The 23,054-nt window shown below is 42.7% G+C and overlaps 1 protein-coding gene across 16 annotated transcripts in view; it reads right to left on the bottom strand.

The window, feature by feature from the left end:
* Nucleotides 1-23,054, bottom strand: part of PITPNM2 (phosphatidylinositol transfer protein membrane associated 2) — a 218,913-nt gene that overhangs the window by 175,029 nt on the left and 20,830 nt on the right. For 15 of the 16 annotated variants that reach the window (XM_048821451.2, XM_048821449.2, XM_048821455.2 and 12 more), the window contains exon 2: nt 22,326-22,425. The gene's annotated coding sequence lies outside the window, so the exon portion shown is untranslated. Of the gene's footprint in view, nt 1-8,857; nt 8,959-22,325; nt 22,426-23,054 lie in introns of all 16 variants that reach the window. The other variant, XM_048821452.2, reaches the window with a different exon arrangement.

The raw sequence follows: 23,054 nt of genomic DNA, 5'->3' as shown, positions 1-23,054 counted from the left end.
TACTGGGCCAAATTACCCACTCATAAAAATAGATAATTTGTATTAATTTAAGCTATTAAACATCAACAGTAATTCTAAAACTATTCAGGGTCAGATATTCTACTCTGGACAGTATACTTAACAATTCTTTTTATGAACAGCAGTGACAGGGTTTAAGCAGGCAGTGCTGTCATCCAGGAAAGAAACAGTGCTCTATGTGTAATAATGTATACATGTTTTTTAAAAAGCCATCTAACACACAGCAGTTTATTAGGGTGAACATCAAACAGAGAAGTTTTACCTTTTGATAAATAATGAAAAATGCAGCAGCACTGTGTCTGGAAGATTTCATGGACAGCTTCTTGTTAACATCTAAGGGAAATTGTTCTGAATGCTCACTAGCTGCTGCATCATTTAGGAGCCTTACACATTCGCTGTCACGTGAACCTCACAACTAATTAGCTCTTTTCTGCTCTGGAAAGGGTAGTTCAGGGAGAGAAAACTTGAAAATATACCAGATGTATCATTACTACAGCCACTCAAAGACATCAAGTAATCCTTCAACTTCCATACTGTGAATTATTACCCTATGGAGCTTAGGCAATAATATTTTCCACCACCAAAACCAACTTATCATGCCAGAAGTCAGAAAAAACATAGCCTTAAAACAGACGTAAAATGACTGAAACGGACAACTGGACAGACAATCTGAGAAAATAGGCCTTTTATACAATAATAAATCTTAGAACTTGCCACAGAGATTTAAGTTTCCCACTGACTGACACAGAAGGGCAGACCAACTATTATAATTATTTGTATTATCATCGTGCCCAAGAGCCCCAGTTGTGCTAGGTGCTGTACAAACACAGAACAAAAAGACGATCCCTCCCCCAAAGAGTTTGCAATCAAGTATAAGATAAGAGACAACCGATTGACACAGGCAGATGGGGCACTGTAAGGAAATTATGAGAGCATGTCAGCACGACAGGCAGTGACCTCTGCACACCAGGAACCTAACCATGGTCAAGTTTTTTTTGTTAGCATTATGGCAAAGGAGAGTCTTCCTCCAACATACTGAATGCAGCTTGAAATAATGTGCGAGACCCACCGGCTGAAAAAGTTGGACCCACCACACTGCACAGTCTCAGCCCAGGGGAGCTTACAGCAAGAAGCCTGCAACTCATTAACTTCAGAGCTGGGTGCTTAGCATCTCTCAGCATGAGGCACATACTGCATTTAGGCAACTCAAAGCTTATTGCAAATGTGTGTGTGTGTGTGTTTGTTTGTGCTGGGGAGCATAAACGGCAACAGAGCAAAGCACTGATTTTGACAGAGGTGACCAAGAGTCCAAAGATTAAATTGAAGACAAGCTGTAGCCAATTTGAATCAAAAACACTGCAGATGGAATTGCAGGGCACTGGTCCAGACTAAGGCTTCCACTGACCACTCCTCTCATGTCACATTTGGAATTGTTTACAGAAGCTGCCTGCTTGAAAACACGAACAAATGATGTACATTTTATCCTGCCCGACAGCAGCGAAGGTCACATTTAGCCTTCTTGTTGGGGGGAGAAATATTGCATTAAACAGAGCAGCACAGCATTTATTTTAGGTTTAAGCAATGATACCATCACACAAGCTTGTTGGAGAGAGAACAAAAGCAAGGGATTAGCCTATAAAACCAACCTAGAAAGCCTTCTATGTGCTTAAATCTTCAGAAATATAAGCACAACTTCAATAAGAGCTCAAACCACTGCTGCAGACCCTAACGGCTTCATATCAGTAATTAAGGCTTCGCCCTGACTTGATAAATAAGCTATAACATATTGATCAAGAGCAGATTACAACATTATATGCATTCATTCCTTCCTTAGTATTTTGACAGCTCCCCCTAGACACTTCTGTCAATATATATAATCTCACATAGTCCATGTCCCATGGCAGGGCTTCTCAATAGCTTGCCAAGGCCTCACAGCCAGAGTCTCTTTTAGGCATGTTTTTATTAACCAAACATAACCAAAAAACAGTTCCTCAGCTCACCCTTTGCATCTCAGGCTTTCGCTGCCGCCCCTCCCAAGGGAGCTTGGCAGTCCTGCTTCCAGCAGCTTCCTGTCTCTCTCTGGTTCACTCTCCCTCATCCAATTTCTTCTCACTGGAACTCCCTCGAACCCCTTATAGCAACAAGTGCAGCCCCACCTTAATTGGCCCAACTGGGACCACCTGCTCTGCCACAGGGGAGCTGGACCTAGTTCAGTTATAGGGGCCAACGACTGTGTGACATACCCTGCCATGAACCTCCCTTCAGAAAAGCCTGTCTCTTTCACATACAGGTATTTACACTGGCCTGTGGAGCCCTATCTGGACCGCTCTGACCCCTAATCCAAAACACAAAGTCTCTACGTGAACTCATACATATACATTTATTTATATGTGTCTCCATATTCCCCAAGTTCCCCACAGGTCTTAACACCAATCGGACAATTCCTATCTTCACCAGGGATTGTCTATAGAATTTTATCCTCTCTGGGGTTTTGAGGTCTCTGCATGCAGTCTCACTATTTCCCCCTCATGCTCACTGACCATCAGGATCAGGCAACCTCTCTCTTCCTGAGCAGCTGGATGTCCTGAAGCCAGCTGCTCTCTCTCTTTCTGGTCCAACGTTTTGTAGCTAACATTCTGTGGCCTCCAGTCATTCCAGGAGCTCTCCAGTCCTCAGGACGGCAGCCATAAATCAGGTATCCCTGTTTCCCCTTCCGCAAAAGGCCACTGTTTTTGCCCTTGGCCTCTGGTCTGGCTCCCAGCACGCTGATGAAGCTCTGTCTGGGTCCCTACTGTACCCCGCTCACTTAGCTTCAGCCTCTAAGTCTCCACTATACTCTGCCCCCCCTTCTCTCCCTGGAGCCTCGCCAACTCCTGCTCTAGCGTAAGCACTGCTGATTCTCACTCTCTGCCTCCACCCTAACCCAGGCTAATTGCTGTTCCAGTTCTACTGAATGATTGATAATCTTCTGCTGGGAAGCTGAAATCATTTTACCCATCTTTGGGCTCCCATCTGTAGTACTTCAAAACTTTTCCAGGATGACTTGGTCTATGATTTTCTCTTCTGAGCTGATTTGGGAGCATAGCCACCAAGCTGTGAGGTCCTGTAATTTTTGAGCTATTACCCAGGGTCATGTCCCATGCTGGAAGGGTTCAACCCAACATTGGTGCATATGCACCTTCAGAGTCATTCCCAATCTATCTAAGATGGCAACCTTCATCACAGGATAGGAATCTTCCTGCTCATCACTTACAGCTCAGTAGGGTGCCTGTGCCTCACCAGTCAGAAACGGAGCTATATGGGCTGCCCAAATTGATTCCTACCAGTACTTGCCACTCTCTCAAAGGTCTGGAGGAAGGCCTCCAGGTCATCTTCTGGCCCTAGCTTTGCCAGGCTGGGGACCAGCCCGAGCTTCCCTCTCCAGCATCAACCACATTCCACTGAAACCCTTGGCCCAGAAGCTTCTGCAGCCACTCCTATTGCTGGAAGTGGGCCTCTTGCCTCCACTGTTGAGTGCCGAATTCTGCCTATTGTTGCTTCTGCAGGCTGTCCAACAGCTACCGGAGCACAGTCTGTGTTTGTTGCTGCTGTTCCTGCTGCCACTGTAATGTGGCTGTCTCCTGCTGCACTGTCACCAGTATACAGATGGCCTTTTCCATGATCCTTAAACATTCAAATGAGGTGGGGGTTAGTCAATCTCAAAGGGAAACTTGAAGTCCCTTTCTTGGCTTTCACCAACAATCCTCATTTTCCCCTGGAATCAGAAGCTAATTGAGGCGCCTGCATTATCCATTGTGGGTCACATGACAGGGCTTCTCATCAGCTTATGGAGGCCTCAGTGACACAACCAGAGTCTCTTTTAGGCAGGTTTCTATGGTCCAAACTTAAACCACCAACCAAAACAAACAGTTTCTCAGTTTACACTTTGCATCTCAAGGTTTCACTGCTTCCCCTCCCAGGGGACTCGAAGTCCTGCTTCCAACAGCTTCCTGTTTCTGCTTCACTCTCCCCCAGCCAGTTCCTTCTCAAAACCAGCCCTACACTGGAGCATTGGGAACTCCCTCAAACACTTTATAGCTGCAACTGCAACCCCACCCCCTTAATTAGCCCAACTAGGAGCACCTGCTTTGGCACAGGAGAGCTGGACCTACTTCAGTTACAAGAGCCAGCTACCCTGTGACCATTCAATTAAAGAGATCATAAAAACCAAATCATGTGCTATCACCACAACTACAAGTTTTTTAGTGCTCCAATAGGCAATGTGAAAGATGTACAAACACATTTTCAATACAATGAAGATGACATACAAGAACAACTCTGGAAAATTGGAAGGGTGGGTTTTTTAAGCACTTGGGGGGGAAGTTATTCATGAGCTTCTTTGTTTCATTGCAAATGGAGGAGAGGTTTTGACAGTAGAGCTTCCCCATTGTCAAGTGCATTTTGGAATCTACTCAAGCTCCTGACTTGACAAACTGGATCTCAAAACAGCCCACACACACCAATGTGGAACATACAGCAGAGTTTTCCCAAATGCACAGGGCTTCTCAAAGTAGAAGGAAAAAATAGAGTTAATGAATTTCTTCCCCTTTCTTCCCTCAACCCACCTCTGATGGGCTGCAACAAGCACCACAAAGCAGCGCTTTTCAGAGGCTTGTCCCAGTATCTCATTTGTGTGTGTTTCTTCTCCCTCCTTTCCCCCACCATGCTGTGGCAAAAATGAATCGACACCACAGGTTCAACTGCACGACAAGCTGTGCGTAGGTGAAATTCACAGTGTGATGATTGCTACTGGAAGTGCAAATCTAAGTGGGTGAATATTGGCATGAACTGTGCCGTATGTAACTAAGATTAGGGCTCGCAATATGGAGAATCCATAACATCCTCTGCAGCCTGGGTAGTTCAATACATCTCTAGCCCAAACATGCTGTAATTACAGGAGGAGGGAGCAAAATACAGATGGCCTTCCTCCCCTATTTCCATCAGAAGAGGTGCCGGTGCTAAAACTCCATTATTCATCCTGCTGAAACAATAACTCATAGGCTTTTAGTGCTGGACATAGGACAGCAGGTTGCCAATGTGTCCAACACAAGGCAGAATAATTTTAAGTCATGGAGAGGGTTTACAATTTGGTACAGTCAGTGGTTCTCAAACTTTTTCAGACTGTAGACCAACCACTTCTAAAGAGAGGAAGATTTTCAAAGGTACCAACTCAACTCCCAGACTCTCAACCCTTGCCCTGAAGCAGCTTCTGTCCTTGGTTGTATAAAGAAATAATACTAGGCAGTATTAAAGATGACAAGAGTAAAATGAACTCATTTTACTGTGCAGAGCAGAAGGTACCTTCTACTCCCTAATTATTTTTCCCCTTTATCCACACTTTATTTCCTATGAGTGCATGGGTAGAGTTTTATTGGTTCTGAACCTCCCCTTGTAGCCTACTGCTCTGCAAAATGTGATCACAGTTGAACTTACCCCAAAAGGGATATGAAGCAGCCATGCAGGACAAAAAGGAGCATTTGGAAAAAAATTTATTTTAATTTGTCAGTAAAACCTCTAGGAGCCCTGACAGTGAAAAGAGTTCTAGGCTGGGCTATAACTAAGAGACAGCATAACTTGAATCTACCAGTGTTGTTATTACTATAAATTCTTCCCCAACCTCAATACCCAATTTCATTGCTCCTGACCTTCCCTGATGGAATTAAGTCAGGATTCTCAAATTGAGCCCATCAACACCACTCCTGAAAGCAACACTCTCCAAAAGAGTGCACACAAACAAATTCAGGGCCTCATATTCAAAAAGAAAGTGTTTCTGCTCTCTCTCCGCTGTTAATGTTCATAATGGTCTTTTCAGTTATCTTCTCGTGCTAACTGACCACGCAGGGAAACAGTGACGATGACTGAACACAAAGCTCTACCAAAAACACAGAGTAAATGGAGAGATTTAGAGGTTACTTTTAACGATAGTAGGTCCAAAGACTCCTGGCAAAACAAGTTTAAGAAGATGTCCCTTTAAGTTGACTGGCGGGGCAGCTGCTGAACAATGCAAGGTATTTTCCCTCAGAACCGCCTGCTCCGGGAGTGCCTCAGAGTGAGAGTGGTCTCCAATTCCCTCAATCTCTGACAGTTCCTACCTGCTCAGTAGGGTTGCCAACATTGCATTTCAAAAATACAGGACAAACCCATGGGCCACATAGGGATGATGGAGGGATGGCCAGGTAAAATCTGAGTGGCGTTTGGCATTGCAACCCTGTGCCCCAGGTCAAGTTGCCAACCAGAAGTACTTCCCTCATTGAAATACTGGATAAAAGGTGTCCCGTACTAATTTAACACAGGATGGGCTATTTTTTATTTAAATAAGGGACATCTCTTGTAATACGGCACTGTTGGCAACCCTATTGCTCAGGCTGTTCCCCGCCAGGTCCATTTCTCTCACTCACTTGCAGGGAGCCAAGCACCACTTAGAGCAACACTACTTGCTTCCCTTACTGGCAGTCTGGCCATTGGTTTCTGGCCATTGGTTTCTGGCCATTGGTTTCTGGCCATTGGTTTCTGGCCATTGGTTTCTGGCCATTGGTTTCTGGCCATTGGTTTCTGGCCATTGGTTTCTGGCCATTGGTTTCTGGCCATTGGTTTCTGGCCATTGGTTTCTGGCCATTGGTTTCTGGCCATTGGTTTCTGGCCATTGGTTTCTGGCTATTGGTTTCTGGCTATTGGTTTCTGGCAGAGCAAGGAGTGTTGATGATGATCGGACTGAGGCAAGAGAGTGTGCAAGCAGTGTAGGTTTCACCTTGCCAGCAGGCTGGAGGGAGTGGAGGGGAATACAAAGGAAAGGTGCAGGTTCAGAGAGGGCAAGGAAGACAATGAGGGGGAAAGAAGGACAAGGAAATCCAAGAGTCCTTCCAGCCCAGTCTGCCTCTCATCTTGAGAGTCTCATTAGTCCCTTGAACTCTGCCAGGGACTTATCACACTGAGCCCCTAGCATTCCAATCCATGGCACTGAGAGAGAGGGACACAAAATATCTATTACAAACCTCAACTCTATGTGTCCAGTAGCACAAATCATGACACCAGCTCACGAGGCCTCACAGGCATAGGATCCCATTGACAGAGCAGAGTTCTAGAGCCCTTCAAAATATGTGGGCTTATTTCTCACACAAGTAACATTGCTCACATGCTAGCTCCACTGAACTTTTATTGCTTCACATGTCTTTGAACAGCCTCCTACCAAGGCTTCACAGTCAATTGAAGTGAAATGAGAAACTGGATGTGATGCAATTTAAAAATTTCGCCCAACAAATGACAGCAATGACAACTGTTAAATAAATAGTCAAGATGTACCGTGCTTTGAAACAGAGGGGAAAAACACATCATTGTCCAGATACCTGTGTCTACAAACTGGCCATACCACTGAGCTGGCAAGAGATGTTTATAGCCCACAAGATGCTTCAGCCTAGATGGGAAAGAAATTGATCTCTCTGCCTCCTCACCTCAGGCACATATTTCAGAGAGGGAAGTCATCTATTTCAAGGCTGGACTATGTGATTATGTAGACAGTGCCTAGCAGATTGTGGGAGCCACAAGAACAGAGATAATAAATAGTGGAAAGAAGGTTTGGGGTTTTTTTAAATGAATTATAGAAAGACCTTTATGTGAAAAACAAGCACACCACTTTTTTATATTGAAATTTCACTTTCAGCACGTTCCACTAAGCCATCCGTTACTGAGCCAAAAACAACAAGGCACAAGGGACTCGTTCAATGAGTAGCAAACAGGAAAGACAAAGATGTGCACAGTGTTTAAAGCACAAATGGTACACACACCTTTGCATTTTGCAGAAGGTCATACACTGGGTCTTTATATTTAATGTATAAAATTATATTTGACTCAGCATTGGATACAGTACGTGCAGGAGCCTTGATTTTAAGATTCTCTAGGGAATGGCCGAGTTTCTGCATACATTTCCCCTCTCCTTCAAAAGAGAAATAAAACAACATTTTCCATTTCTACAGAGATTTACATCTGAGGATCTCAAAGTGCTTCACAAAAAGTATGTCATAAATAGATATTGACACTCATTCTACAAGTGATCTATTGAGGCACAAGGAGGTTAAGAAACTTGCCCACAGTCACATAGCAAGTCAGTGGTAGTTCCCATAACAGAGCCCAGGTCTCTACTCACTCTAAAACCCCAGGTATAAACACTAGAAATACTGTCTCCCCTGACAAGCAAGCTTTTTTATCCTGCATTGTTCCAGTGTATTCACATCATAAAAACATTAGTGTTTACTCATGAGTAATTAGAGGAAAACCAATATGCTGCCACTATATGGTGGTGGAATTTATGCAGATCATCAAAGAACAGGACTATGCATCTCTGTCAACTATCAGCACCATTTTAGCCTTTAACTCAAAGAACTCAGAGGCACGTGTGTTCCAATTGCATTATTCTGCCCAAATAAAATTATTTTTTCCTTTTCCAAGATATGAAACGACAGTATTATTATAGTCACAACCACAATGATTTAATAATTTAAACAAAGGCACACACAAGAGGAGCATTTTAAGAAGCGTTTCATTACTGCTAGAAACTGGATTTCTGATCCCTGAAACTACAAGTACTATTGAAAATTATATACCAAAAATCCTTAGTTCAAAACTACAATTTAATCATATAAAATACTGTAACAGAGCTGTAAAAACCACTGACACCTTTTTACGTTAAATAAAACATTTCTCAGTTAATGAGTTATCTGATATTATATGATTCCCACCAGTGGAAACAGATTACTCACAAAATAGGATATACAATGCAAACAGTGAATTAGGAAGCTATACACACCTTACCCTTCCTCATCCATCTTTAGCCAAGATTCTCTTACCAACTTGGCCAGGGTCTGAGGCTGGAGACTGAAAGAATACCCCACTTGCTCAATGCCCCATCTGTAAGACAGGGATGATACTATTTACAGGCCTATTTTAGGATTTAATTAAACTACACAGAGCCAGCACAAGGTACATGCAGGTGCTTTAAAAACTCTAGACCTGGCTGTGGAGAGAAGTTATTATAGTAAAGACATTTTGGCACTCTCAGCTACAGCTGAAATCTAGTTATTAGCCAAGATCAAGGACTAACATGTTATTACCTAACATTTAATTATAAACCCATAAACATAAGCTTAGAGCATATAAGCATGTCTCTTTAGATCTACATTTATTGTTCTAATAGTCCCATTAAGAATTTAAAAAATAATTTTGTATTCATTGTAATAGCACTGAACATGATTTATTTATCTGGCATTAACATCAGTGTAATTTTATTTCCATTGGACTTTTGCTATTTCCATATTAATTAAATTATACCAACAAAACATAACATTAATAAAAAACCCAGTTGTAATATTTTATATGTTTAAAATCAGTAAGATTATTTTCAAGTAACAAAGCAAAATTTCATAGAACTAGTTATTTTCTCCCAACCTATTAAACAGAAATGTTTTTAGAAAAAGGGGAAGAGGATGGGGTGGGGGGAGAAACCTTAGTATTACAGTACTAACAGTTGCCTTAGATCAGATGAATCTCTCTCATAACCCAAGTAGAGAGAGAGAGAGAGAGAGAGAGAGAGAGCGCGCGCAATGCAGCTCTTAGCATACAATACAACATATAGCCTATGTATTTTTCTTTTAATGCAGTTCTGCAACTAAAAACAAGTTGGAGACAGCAGCATGTGACCATCCAGCCTTCTGCAAACCACTGGCAACTGCTCTGTGGACCATGATGCTGGAATATCTGTACTAGATCATAATGAAGACACTGCCCCTGACAAGTTTCAAACTTCAGCCATTTTACAGTGTTATAATAAAAACTTTTCTTTAACCTTATCTTTAAACAGGCACTACCAGGACACCACTATAACACTCAAAAGGGTAACATTTTAGCACTTATCAACAGAGAGTCACCAAGGCTGGAGGACATGCCATTACTACACGAGTAGAGGAGATGTGATCATACACCCAACATTGGCAATTTCAGTGAACTGTAAGGGGCTACTTAGAAGAAGTATTAGCTGAAAGCATATGTTTTGACTAAACATTCTGTAGATGTTTCCTCCCCTTCTCCCACATTATGAAATTAACACCAAAATGCTGTCTGAACAAGACGCCATCTTACCTCACCTGATGAATCTGCTTGTACTTTGATACCAAGCTTTCAGTTGCTATGGTAGAGCTGGGTAGTGTGTTTCTTTCTCAGAATCTTTTGTACGTAAGTGGATACAAACATTTCAGTATCTCTTCCCCCTCCTCACCCCACTTTAAGTGCGTGTCTACTGTAAGCTGGAGTAAAAACAGCAGACAATTTTAACGGAAGTGAAGGAATTAAATTAATAACATCTTTAAAGTCACTAGAAGCTACACTAATGGGTCACTCAGGACATGGAGGTTACTCATCTGTAACTGCAGGTTCTTCAAGCAGCATGGTCTCAATCTGTATTCCACATGTTGGATATGCATGCGCACTATGCTCTTCAGTCCAGAATTCTTGCAAACAACGTGTATTGGCCCACACATGCGCCATCGCTCTTCCATGCTCCCAACCGAGGGCATAAAGGGTGGTGCAGGCTGATGCCTCTCCAGTTTCCCATTCTTACTGCTGTGTAATGAACCTCCAGCAGAAGGGATGGAGAGTGCGTAGTGGAATACAGATAGGAACCATACATCTTAAAGGACCTCCAGATACAGGTAAGTAACCTTAATTTCTTCCTCGAGTGATGGTCCTTACGTGTATTCCACACGTGAGATTAACGAGCAGTAGTCAAACAGGTGGTGCAAGGATGCAGAAGTGATGGCTGACCGTAGCATTGCTGTCCCCACAGCCGTATCCACAGCTGACGATTGTACCAGGGCGTACTGTCCCGTGAAAGTATGCAAAGAGCTCCAAGTGGCTGCCCTACATATCTCTACTATAGGCACGTCTCTCACAGATGCAGCTGAAGTAGCTTGCCTCCTGGTGAAATGAGCCTTTGCTCTTTCTTGGGGGATGAGGGGTGGGGAACTAGGTGGTAACAAAAGGTAATACAACCCAAGATCCATTTTGAAAGTCTCTGCACCATATAGGTTGACCTCTTGATCACTCTGCTATGAAACAAATATTTAGGTATCTTTCTACTGTCCTTTGCTCTTTGCAAATAGAAGGCCAAAGCCTTCCGAATGTTCAGAGAACATGCATATCCCACGTGTGGAATACAGATAGGGGCCATCACTCGAAAAAGAAATTAATCCATCTGAAAGTTTCCATGCACTACAATAAAGTACATATTTTTTTTGTAAAGACTTATTTATAGAAGGTATAAGTCAACTTAATTGGCAAAAGTACCACTTGATTTAGCTTAGCTCTCAACAAGCCCTCCTCAGTAGGATTTTGTATTTGTATGCAACACATGTTAGGATCAGGGCTGATTCAAGAAAATTTGGCAGGTTCTGCAGAGCCGTTCATTTCAATCCAAAGCTGCAGAACCAAATAGTCAGTGTGCTATATGTTTCCACTCACCTGCCTCAATCCCCTCTTTTATAGCAGATGGAGGAGGGGGGGGTATTTCACAGACGAGGGAAGTCAATAGGTAGCATGTCCAGAACTGATGTGGGTATTTGTGGAGGGGCATATAGGGTTATTGGCTGGATGCTTTCCATTGAACAGAAGGAGGGGGCAATTATGACAGGCTGGCCTATGGGGCAGATACCCTAATCCCCTGCACAGCTCTCGCCTGGCATGAACCCACTCACCCCCCAAGTCAAGTGGCAAGAGCGCAGAAAACATCATGCTGCCATTTCAACATGTCCCTGGTGAGGTGGGGCACCGCATGACTTGAGGCCACTGTTGGCTGCAGGTTTAGCAAAAATGTCTGAGACTTGTTTCTCTTAGAATATGATTACTTTTAAAAAATATATGAAAAAAGATGTACTGCTACATTCTACAGCAACGGTCCCAAGCACTGCAGCTTATACTACCTGGTATGTTTTTTCATTGGTATAATTTAGTTGATATTGAGACAGAGGGAACCTCTTATGGAAATAGGTATGGAGGGTTTTGGATTTTTTTTCCCCATTTATAAAAAGGGAATGATTCCGAGAACACAATCAAGTGGAATAAGTTCCCTAAATTATATAAAATTTGCTGACACAGTCGCATGCGCAAACACCATCCTCATTTCGCAATGATCACATATTTGCTAAAAGTGTGTTTCTAGATGTTTAGGGAAACAGATTTATGTCTAATGCCAACTGTAAAGGTCATGTTTTTATAATCCTCTGTACAATAAGAGTTAGGGACAGGGCCAAACCAAAACCCTGGGTCCAGACCCCTCAGAACTTGGGACAAGTCTCGATCCAGACAAAAAAGCTTTTCATCTTGGCCTTTATCTCTACTCACAGCCATGGTGACGACCTAGGGTTAAGTGTAGCCGTCTAGCAAGACAAAGGGTAATGCACTGAGTACGCCAGGAAATGAAGTACAAATCCCACCAAAACAAAGCGAGCATAAATCTAAACCAGGATTGTATGCATCATAACCCTGCATCATACTACTGCTTCCTGCTTTCCCACCTTCTGAACTTCTTGGCATCCTGTTTGGAGAACAGGTCTTTGTCCTTGAATAAAAACTGCTAAAGACAGCACGAAGAGCACAAGCACTTCAGTGTTCATTGTACTACAGGTGGCCCCTCCAGTACAATCAGAACGCTGGATTAACAGTCTGTTCATTTTGTTCCAACACAACTCGTGCTTTCAGGAGTTTAGTCACATGAGGTAGTAGTGCCCTTTACTCCTATGGACTTGACTGGGAGCCAGCGGCCCTCAGCAACTCACAGCACTGGGCTCTGTATTCACAGTAAAATGACTGGTGTACAGTCAATTTTAAAGTTACCTCAACTGCCCACACAGTGAGGATGCACCACCCTGATTCCCAGGAAGTTTAGATGTCTCCCAAGCCCTGCCCCATTGAATAAAACAATACATCTATCTCATGCCTCCACACCCTTCTGCCAAATTTTAACTCCCACTTGAATCCAAGGAAAGGAGGGGGTGTAATCATTGATTCAAGATGGCAGATAAGTCAAGAGTAGGAATGTAACAATGGGCTAGGGATTTAAGAGAAATGCCACATAAGTCTGCCTCCATAGGTGGGGGGGAAACAGCCATGAGTAAAGGGGAAGTGGTTGAAAATACATCTGAGGGAAGATCTCAGGGCAAAAAGTCGTTAAAGGGCTGAGAGAGAGATCTTACAATCAATGCTTGAACTCTGTTGATAACTCTCACAATTTTATCACAAGTCTTGTAACATCTGGCATTTTTCTTAAGAGGCTTAGCTCCTGGAGTCATGTTATTACACTGCATAACGATCTCAGCTTTCATGTTAAAATGTTGTTTCTTGTCCTCATGGTTGCTGAGGAAACCTTGAAAAAAAATGAGATACCTAAAACTCATACACCAAAAAGGCAAATAAAAAAAATAATTTACTCTTTTCAAAATTCTCATCATCTTTTGGGGCCAGACTCATGATTTTTCAATGATTGGGGTTGGGAATATTCTGAGAGAGGGCAGGTATCCGTTGAAGGACAGTACTTTGGCCACTATTTTTAAACCAAAAAAACCCACCCAAAGGCTTATTAATGTTTCAATAAATGTATCAGAGCAGCATTCTACCAGTGCCATTCTATTTTCTTCAGCAGTAATCCAATGCTTATAACTCTTAGTCTATCTACGTTTGAATCTGCTATGATTTTAATTAATGCACCATTTCACATGGACACGATGTGACAAACATACTGAGCAAAATTCAGATCTGTTTTAACTTCTCTATGGTCAAAAGTGTTACATCAGGGGGCTCTCTGTCCACAAGACCTATAAATTCATTGCAAACACCATCACAGTGAATGCTACAGCTAAAGAATTTATGGGCACTTTAAGCATCCTCTTTTTTTGGAAATAGGCAAGGGCAAATTTTTCAAAAGTGACTCAAGGCTCGTAAGACACTTTTGAAAATTTTGCCCTTTGTCTAATTTGATGCCATATAACATCGTCCAGCCACCCCAGAAGAAAGACAATGGAGGCAATGGATGTGGTACACTTGCCACAACTTTATTCTCTTGACATATCTGGGAGTGCCCAGCAACAAATTGTATAGTACAGGTCATCTCCCTTCCCCTAATGATTTCCACAAAACCCCAGCCTGGCCCCAGCCATCTGGTTGCTGGGACCCCATCGTCCCCCCCTTATAGGAGGTATAAGGGGCTAGAAAAGGAGGGGGTCAATTCTTTGCTGTACCAGATGGAGTCCCAACCCCCCACCCTTCCTCAAGCTAGAAAAAAGGGGTGGTATTTTCATATATAAAATGGATATGAAAAAAGCCTGCAAACTAAATGCCTTGTCTATCCTTGGTCCTACTGGAGCAAATGAGCCCATGCACAGGAGCAGAGATTAGAACAGTAGAAACACTCAAGATTAGGTTCTAGAACCTATCATCCTCACTAAGAGCTCCCTCCCACCATAAAGGAGTACACATTTTCCATTTGGAGTTAAGGAAGCTAACAAAATAAGTATGAAAATTAAAGTGGGGTGGGGAGAGAAAACAGACCATAAGAACATGAGAACAGCCATACTGGGTCAGACCAGTGGTCCATTTAGCCGTGTATATCCTCTCTTCCAACAATGGCCAGTGCTAGATGCATCCCTTGTCGTCCAGTTCCAGCTTCTGGCAGTTTTTTCACTGTTTATACTAGTCAATGGCACTTTCTGTAGTGCTCTACCAAAATGCTGAAAAGCCTGCCCACTTGAATTCCCTTACAGTGCATGCACTCACATACACAGAAGGAAACACTGGCCCCTAAATCAGCAAGGTATTTCTTTTGCAATCCAGTTGCTTTGCATGCTCGGAGAATTATTTCACCAAAAATGTGAAAACCATTTTCTTCATCATGGAGAATTACTTGTATGTCCAGGAATACTCACCTTGAAATGAATAATCTGCTGTTGTGCAAGAGGTCAAGAACGCTTTAAAAAAAGAAGTTGCTAACTAGATCTTGACCAGATATAGCTGTTGCCATCTAAAGTGCCAAGAACCCACAGCTTAATGAGTTCCCAATTACACAGCTACCCTATACAACAAAAATGAGCATTTCAAGAGCCGAATTGAACCCGTACTCTGAAATTTAATGAGTTACGACAGGCCTCACTTTTTCTAAAGATTTCTTCTCCTAAATATTGCCAATAGGCTCTGAACCAAAATAATCACTTTATGAATTAGTGGCACAATTTTCAGAAGTGCTGGGTATCTACAACTCCCTCAAAAGGAGCTGGGAGACGCTAATGACGAGCAACTCTTAAATGTCCATAGTACTTGTCCCAGTTTTCAATTTATGCTAAGCCTGCAAATACAGGAGGTTGTTTTGCTGGGTTTTTATTTTTGGTTGGGGAGACGGGGAGATTTAAGACAACTGTTATTTACATTTCTGTAGTGGTCAGTATTGTTTTTTGCCTTCAGTATTGTCTATGCCTTCTCATTTCCACAGCAGGACAAAATTCTGGAAACAGGACAAGTGGAAGCTATTGTGTCTTTGATTTCTAACCTGGTATACTTCAGCCACAACAGTTCTAGAAGGCAGTAGGGAAAAGGAAAACTTGGCATCTCAATAATAGACACAGTCTCTTCTCTAAAACGTGGTTCAAGATTACATGTCTCAGAATGTTGTTTCTTAAGAAAGAGGGATAACAGAATAAATTGCTCTACTGGGTCTTTCAACATGCAAAATGTAAACCTGTTGTAGGGGATACAACCCAGTTGACTTCCATGTACATGACTAGTTCTAAATTTGTCCCTTTAAAGTGGATATGCTCTGAACTGATTAACCTTTCGCTGGTGTCACTTGTGACACCTCCAGACTGCAAGTGCATGTTACACCCTTCCCTTCTGAAAGGGTCCTATCTAATTTCATAGATATGGAACCAAAACTGGTCCTATAGAATTTAATAAAAAATCAGATCCCTTTTATCCTGTCCCAGGGAAATCATTCTCTATAGGTCTTTTCCTTAAGGGTTTGCTCATCAGGTCTTACTTTTAAAGAAACTGGGCCAAATCATCCCTGCTGTAACTTTAGTGACGTCAATGGAGTTACAGCAGGGATAAAACTGGGCCATTATTTTTATGTCCATGAATTATGTGCCCACTAAGAACAAAATCAGGTTAAGTAAGTATCCAAAACCTGCCCTGCAGACACAAAATTAACATCTATATGTAGAATGTATTTTCACCAAATCTATTTCCTGCTACACTTTTAGAGCTATATAAATTTTATGTCAAATTTGACTTCTCTAGCACTGAGCTACAATGCAAGATTCAAGTGACAAATGGCATTCACACTTTATATCCTGTTTTGATAAAGAAAAGCACCAAGAAAAATCTTTGCAGTTTTATTTAAAGACCTTTTCCTCGTAAATATCTAATAAAAGCAACAATAACAACAAACAGTGACACGAAATTGCTAGTAATTGTTAGTTACTCTAAAGAGATGAGGTAAGTGAAGTAATATCTTTTATGGGATCAACTTCTGCTGGTAGAAAAGAAGAGCTCGGTGTAGCTCAAAAGCGTGTACCTTCCACCACCAGAAGTTGGTCCCATAAAAGATATTACCTGACCTACCTTGCCTTTTTCATATCCTGGGACCAACACAGAGAAACTTGCAGTGCTGTAGCCAACATTAACATCACACGGCATATCAGCCAGTAATAAAGCCCCAATAGCCTTGTTGTGATCCCTTGTCTCTTAGTAAATCCTAACAGGATTAAATATAAATATCTAAACTAACAACATGAAATAGTAGTTTAAAGACCAACAATATTCTGTTGTGAATACTTATTACCAGAAAGTTTCAAACACCAACACAGAAGGGGGAGACAAAAAACAGGCAGATAGATGAAACAGGCATTTACTTCGATAACAAAAACAAATAAATCATGGCTCAGCACAAGAGAGTTTACATCTACTAGTAAAAACCAGCACAAGTTTTCAAAACACAAAATAGTACAGCTCTTACATAATGCATTCCCCCTGCACCCTCTACCCTAATCCCCTCAGCATTAGATATTGCTCACTACCTAAGGCAGGGTACTGGACTAAATGAACCACAGGATGTGTCATACCTGATAAGACCTATAACCAAAATTTTCCAAAACTCCATATTCAAAGGTCTGACTGACACACATTAATGCTTTTGAGTAAATTTACTCATGTGTTAGTGCCACTATGGGCATGGTTAGAGTTACTCACATACACAAATATTTGCAGAATTATGTCCTTATGCTCTCAAGGATAAATAGCTTACTTTTCAGAAGCATCCATAAATGCCAGTGAGGTCAGCAGGAGCTGCAGATGTTCATAACCTTTGGAAAATCAGGTCACTTTTCTTAAGGTGCCTACCTTAGAATATTTCTGGCCTCATGTCCCTAGACGAAGCTCTTGTCAGAAAGGAATGGTCTTATTTGGGATGGTCTTTTTTCCATTGTTTTCCCATAATAATTATACTTTTCCCACAACAACCCAGAAGAGTTCAATTTAATTTCCGCCCCGCAGCCTTGGAATCAAAATAACTGTAGCTGGAAAACGTGTGACCTCCCCAAGCCTTTATTTACAATATCACAAACCACAAGGGAAGGATCAGGCCAAGTTTTCCAGCTGGAATGGGAATGGCAGAAGAGAGCATGCTCTAGTTTTTGCAACTGCGATATTTTACACATTAAGGAGGGGATGAAATGAATCTGTGGAAAGGGTGAAATCAGAGGCCCCAATCCTGTAATCAGATCCCCACAGGTATATCTTTATGACCACTGAGTCCCACTGAAACCAGTAGGGCTTTGTGTGTGCAGATCTGATTGCAAAACTGGGGCCTGGCATGCTTTTTGGGAGGGGTTGTTTGTTGGCTTTGTTATTGTTATCTGTAAAAGAGAGGTGCAGATGTCTGTTTTCATGTTCTTAAATGTTTGATAGTAATGAGTTCTATAATTACCTCACCCTCAAAACACAAGTATGACAAAGGTGCAAAAAAATAAAATAAAATAAAATAAAAAAATTTAAAAAATGAAGAATACAACCATCCCTAAACAAAATTAACAGAACCTTAGCCAAAAATTAACAAATGAGAGAGAGACAAGCACACAGATGAAGAAAGTTCACATCTATAGGGAGTTACACCAGTAACAGGAAACTACTGTCAGTTGATGTTGCGGTTAGAACCACACCAGTGTCGTCAGCTCTTTCCTCCCCGTTACGCTGGGTGTCCAAACAGCTCATCACGCCTAGTGCTATTACTGCGACAATGAGATGGGGGGAAAAAGTTAAACACACTCTTATTTCCACTAGAGATTCAAAAACATCAGTGCAGGCTGAAGTCATAGTCTTTTAAAGAGAGGCACCCTGTACCCGATTGCTCACCTCTGCTGAGAGCTAATACCATACCCAATTCAATTTGCTCATAATCCACTTCCCTTACCACAAGTTATCCACACTCATGTCTCTCCTATTACCGACTCCTTTCTCCTCTCCCGTCACTGTAACTCAACAGCTGCCGTGCTAACACGCATCACTTTAAACGCTTTTAAAATTGCAGTTCTCTCCTATCTTGCTCAGCTGCATCTCCACACAGAGTCCAGTTCTCTGTCTTTTGGAGAGTGGCTGTCACCCAGCTCTCTGAAGTGTTATCACCTTGATCTAACTCTCCTCGTAAAATGGCTTGCGATACTTCATATCAAAGATTCTACATAAAAACAGATTGTGTTGTATTGATCCATTCATCTGCCTTTAGAGTCATCTTCACTCATGCTATGGGTGATGCTCAGACCACTTTCCTCAGACCACATAACTGTAAGACTCTTGCTTAGTACAACATATGCCAAGGGTTAGATTCAGCCCTGGTTTACTCCCACATAGAGGCCCAGGGCTCTACAGGGGAAAGCTTGCTGCAGGGTTGGTTCAGGCAACCCAACTCAGCTGTGCCCACCTGCCTTACTGCGGGCTTAGGGCAACAGTGCAGCCCAAAGAAGTGGTAGTGCAGGCTGGAAAAGGGGGCACAACCAGGATATATGGGGAAGAGCCAATTCAGGTGTAATTTATATTTCCCTTTGCGGGGTGGTTCTATGCATTGTTGTTTTAAGACATGTGAATTGCCCAGAGGGGGCACAGCTTCTCCAGAGTACGAGAGCCCTGCCTCCAATTAGCCATTCCTGCCCTCCCTCATACCTCACTCCTGCTGCCCCTCCCCACATAACCCCCGACTCCTGGTCTGTCACCCCTCCACACTCCCTTCCTGTACACCAGCTCCCAACTGCCCTCCCACCCAACAGAGGTATAGGCAGAGACTAACTGACATGAGTATGAGGGAGGGGAACATTCTCGTTTCCTCCCCTCTGAGGCTCAGGGAAGGGTGGAAGGGCAATGAGGAAATTCTGTCCCTCAGAACAGGTAGGCGCAAGGGAGCAGGGGGGACCGGTTAGGCTGCTCGTGCAACAGGCACTCCGTACCAGCAACCTCTGTCCCCTAGCACGGGTGCTGCCTCCCAGCCTGCACACCCACAGGGTGGAGGCACCACACATGGACACTCAGCCTGCACACCCACAGGGCCAGCTCTGTTCTTGTGAATCAAGCCCAGTTCTTATATTTTAATTATAATGCCCCCATGGATGTGGGATATGGTTTCTCTCAGGTGCCGACCCTGTAAGGTGCTCAGGGCAGTGGGGGGTGGAAGATCCTCAGCACCTCAGAGGAGCAGCCTTAAGGGAGCTCCCTCTTCCCCCCACCCCCTCACATTATTTGTTCTGTTTGGCAGTCTGGTCACAAGTCCCTCAGGGACTGAACAACAGAATCTGGCACAGGGACAGTGGTAGAGCACAGTAGGAAAATTACCCAGCGCCTGCATCCAACTGCTCCTACTTCTGGCCAATGCCATTTAGACCTTTGTTTTCATGAGTGCCGCATTCACCATCATTTTAAAGCCAATTTTATTCCCTTACGTACTTACCCTGCCGAGCCATAGATATTCCTCACTCCTTGCAGCTTCCTAGCGACCCACACCGTGCAGCTTCATTTTGCTGCGTGTAAAGGTAGCATTTCCTTGCTCTCTAAGTAACTGACGACCAATTTTGTGTCTGTTTTACAGAGAAACACTCAAGCCTCTTGATACATTAATCTCTTCAGGTGAGTGAAAGGCATGGGGCTAAGCCCACAGGGCAAAGCTAACCCTGAAAATGGGATGACACTGCATTTGCCTTCCTTTGCTTGTCACTAGTTTACAGAGCACATTCTCCTCCATTACACAGCTCAGAGGTGAGCAAAGGAGCAGGAACTCGGACATAAAGCACCTTAAACCCATGGGAAGTGAGAGCAGAGCCTGCTCCTGCCGTTCCTCCAAGCAAGTGGAGGCCCTTCAATGCCTCCACCACACAGAGGAGGCTCGGGGAGGCTCTTCTCAGGGCCCTGTGGATAGGAGTGAAAATTTGTGCTGCTAAGAGCATTAACCCTGCTGTTAAGCTGCTAACAGTAGTATTTACTCCCAGAGAGACCCATCCATGGTTCCTACTGCACGGCTGCAGTAGGGAGGGATACTCCAATGGCAGCATGGCTCCCCCAGGAGAGAAGCTATGTCCCAAAGAGGCTCAAGCCGTCTGCAAGGTTAGGAACAGTTACCATACCAGTATCTGGGCCCCACAGACTTTCTGGGGAGTATCAGGAGGAGATGCTGCAAGGTGAATGCTGCTCAATTTCCTGGGCTCTCTGTCCCTCTCCCATGGGTTTTATGCCAGTACAATACTAAGGGTACCACGTGGCCCTTTGTCTTCAGCGACTTCTGCTTGAGGCATCCAAGTGCTAGTTCAAGGCCAGATTACGCTTTCACTCACAACTGTGAACATTCAGAATAACTACAGTGCCTTGAGGGTGTGAATCCAGAATCACTGAAAGCAACTTGTACTTCTCAGCCTTGGTGCTCTCACAGCTATACTTGTCCACCCTGTGCCTGCTTCCAGTTGCTCTTGAATTGAAGGTCAGCAGCCCCGAATTTTAGTATATAACAGCAGAATGCAAGATTGCAGCACCCTAGACATCATTCCAAAGGGAAATATTGACTAGAGATAAAAGTTAAACCATTGTTGGTACAAATTTTAATGGGGCTTGGGGGAATGGGGTAAGGGAAGTGGGAAAATACAACAGATTCAAGCAGAACAGTCATGAATAGTCAAAAGGGTATGCTGAGGCCACACCTACTTTCAAGTAAATTAGCTGCAGAACACCTGTACATTTGCTAGTTCCATAGGCAGTTTTAGAAATATGAGTCAGGACAGTAAAACTAACATGAAGGACATTTAATGAAAATCACCAAATATTTAAAACAAACATTAAAGGAATACACCACAAGGTTAAATCACAATGTAATTGCAATGTACTATGTCATTACAAAAGAAAAAAAAGTCGCTTGTTACCTTTAATTATCCTAACAGAAAAAGAATTCCAACTTCTCACCATTTGTGCTGTTTGTTTTGGGGTGGGGGTGGGGAGGAATTGCAATTTCTGTCCGCTTGGAAAATGAACATAAGCCTGTCAATTTCTACTTGCTTTCTGGATTACTTGCACTAACACAATATTACAGTATTCAGGTTCCAAACACTGCCTGGTGTAAATTAAAAACAAAATACTTATATTCACTGATTTTTTAAAAGAAGAAGAAAAATGAATATATTTGTATGAGGGGTTTTGGGGTTTTTTTTTTGTTTGTTTGTTTTTTAAATATATTAGGTCTAAATTTGGGGAGTAACCTATTTGGTAGTCCCTAAGGTGCCACAAGTACTCCTTTTCTTTTTGCGAATACAGACTAACACGGCTGTTACTCTGAAACCTATTTGGTAGCATCCCTTTAGTGAACCCACTTTACAAACCTAAGAGAGCTCTGGGTGTTGACTGAACAGAAACAAAAGCACAGGTACACTCAGCAAAAGTTTTCTTCAAAAGGAGAACAATTATAACCAGAAAATACACACAAGTTAACTCAGCACAGGACAACCTACTCCTGTGACCCTAAGCATGGAGTCTGACCTTCCCAAAGGCTACCCAAGCAGCCACTCTTTGAACTTCCATTGTATAGCCCTTCCACTGAGGAACCTGAGCTGAGGCTAACCACTTGTTCCCCAGAGATGGTTGCCATTCCCCACAGTAGTGTATGAATAATTTTTTTTTTAATAGAAAGAGAACTGAAATTCAATGGAACTGTCAGAACATACCTTATGTATGAAATCTCTCTGGATACTTCTGAATGCAGCAGGGAGTTAACGCAGCATTGCTGACGTAGGATGTCACTGTTGGTCCACATATGTCAACATCCTAGAGAAAATAAAAAACATGTACTTAACAACCATGCCGCTGGGAAATTAACAGCAAGAGTGAAGTTATGGCATGCTAATAGCTCCTGTACAAACAACATGAAGCTATAACCTTTTATAATTGTACATCATAGTTCTCTGCAGACATCCCTCCAGTATGTTAGAAATTCAATACATGATAGTAGGCGGTAACAAGCACCTTAGGGATTTCAGCTCATTCGAAGCCATGAGTCATCGTAATCTCTAACTCATGGAAATTTAAAATAAGAAAAAAAATTATTGCACTGACCACTACCACATGCTCTCTTTGCATAACATAATCATAATCCCCCATACAAGGTTACTAGTTCACGCAGGGTGCTGAATGATGTAAGATATTTAGCGTGGATGTTGCTGAAGAAAAAATTCACATAGCAGCAGTCTACTAAACAGCTCCCCTGAGATGAGGCAGGACCCGTTGCTTTAGGAGTGGGAAGAGAGCTGGAATTGTCTTTATAGAAGCTATTCGCTTCCACAGGCAGGGGAGGAGTAAGGAAAAATAGCACCTCCCAGTACTACTGCAGAGAGATGGTTCTTTACCCCTAATATTGCAAGAGGAGCAGCACAGTGAAAGGGGAGAGGGCTGGGCTA

The sequence above is a fragment of the Caretta caretta genome, chromosome 15 (assembly GCF_965140235.1).
Source record: "Caretta caretta isolate rCarCar2 chromosome 15, rCarCar1.hap1, whole genome shotgun sequence".
Classification (NCBI taxonomy): domain Eukaryota; kingdom Metazoa; phylum Chordata; order Testudines; family Cheloniidae; genus Caretta; species Caretta caretta.
This window is presented reverse-complemented; position numbering and strand designations above follow the sequence as displayed.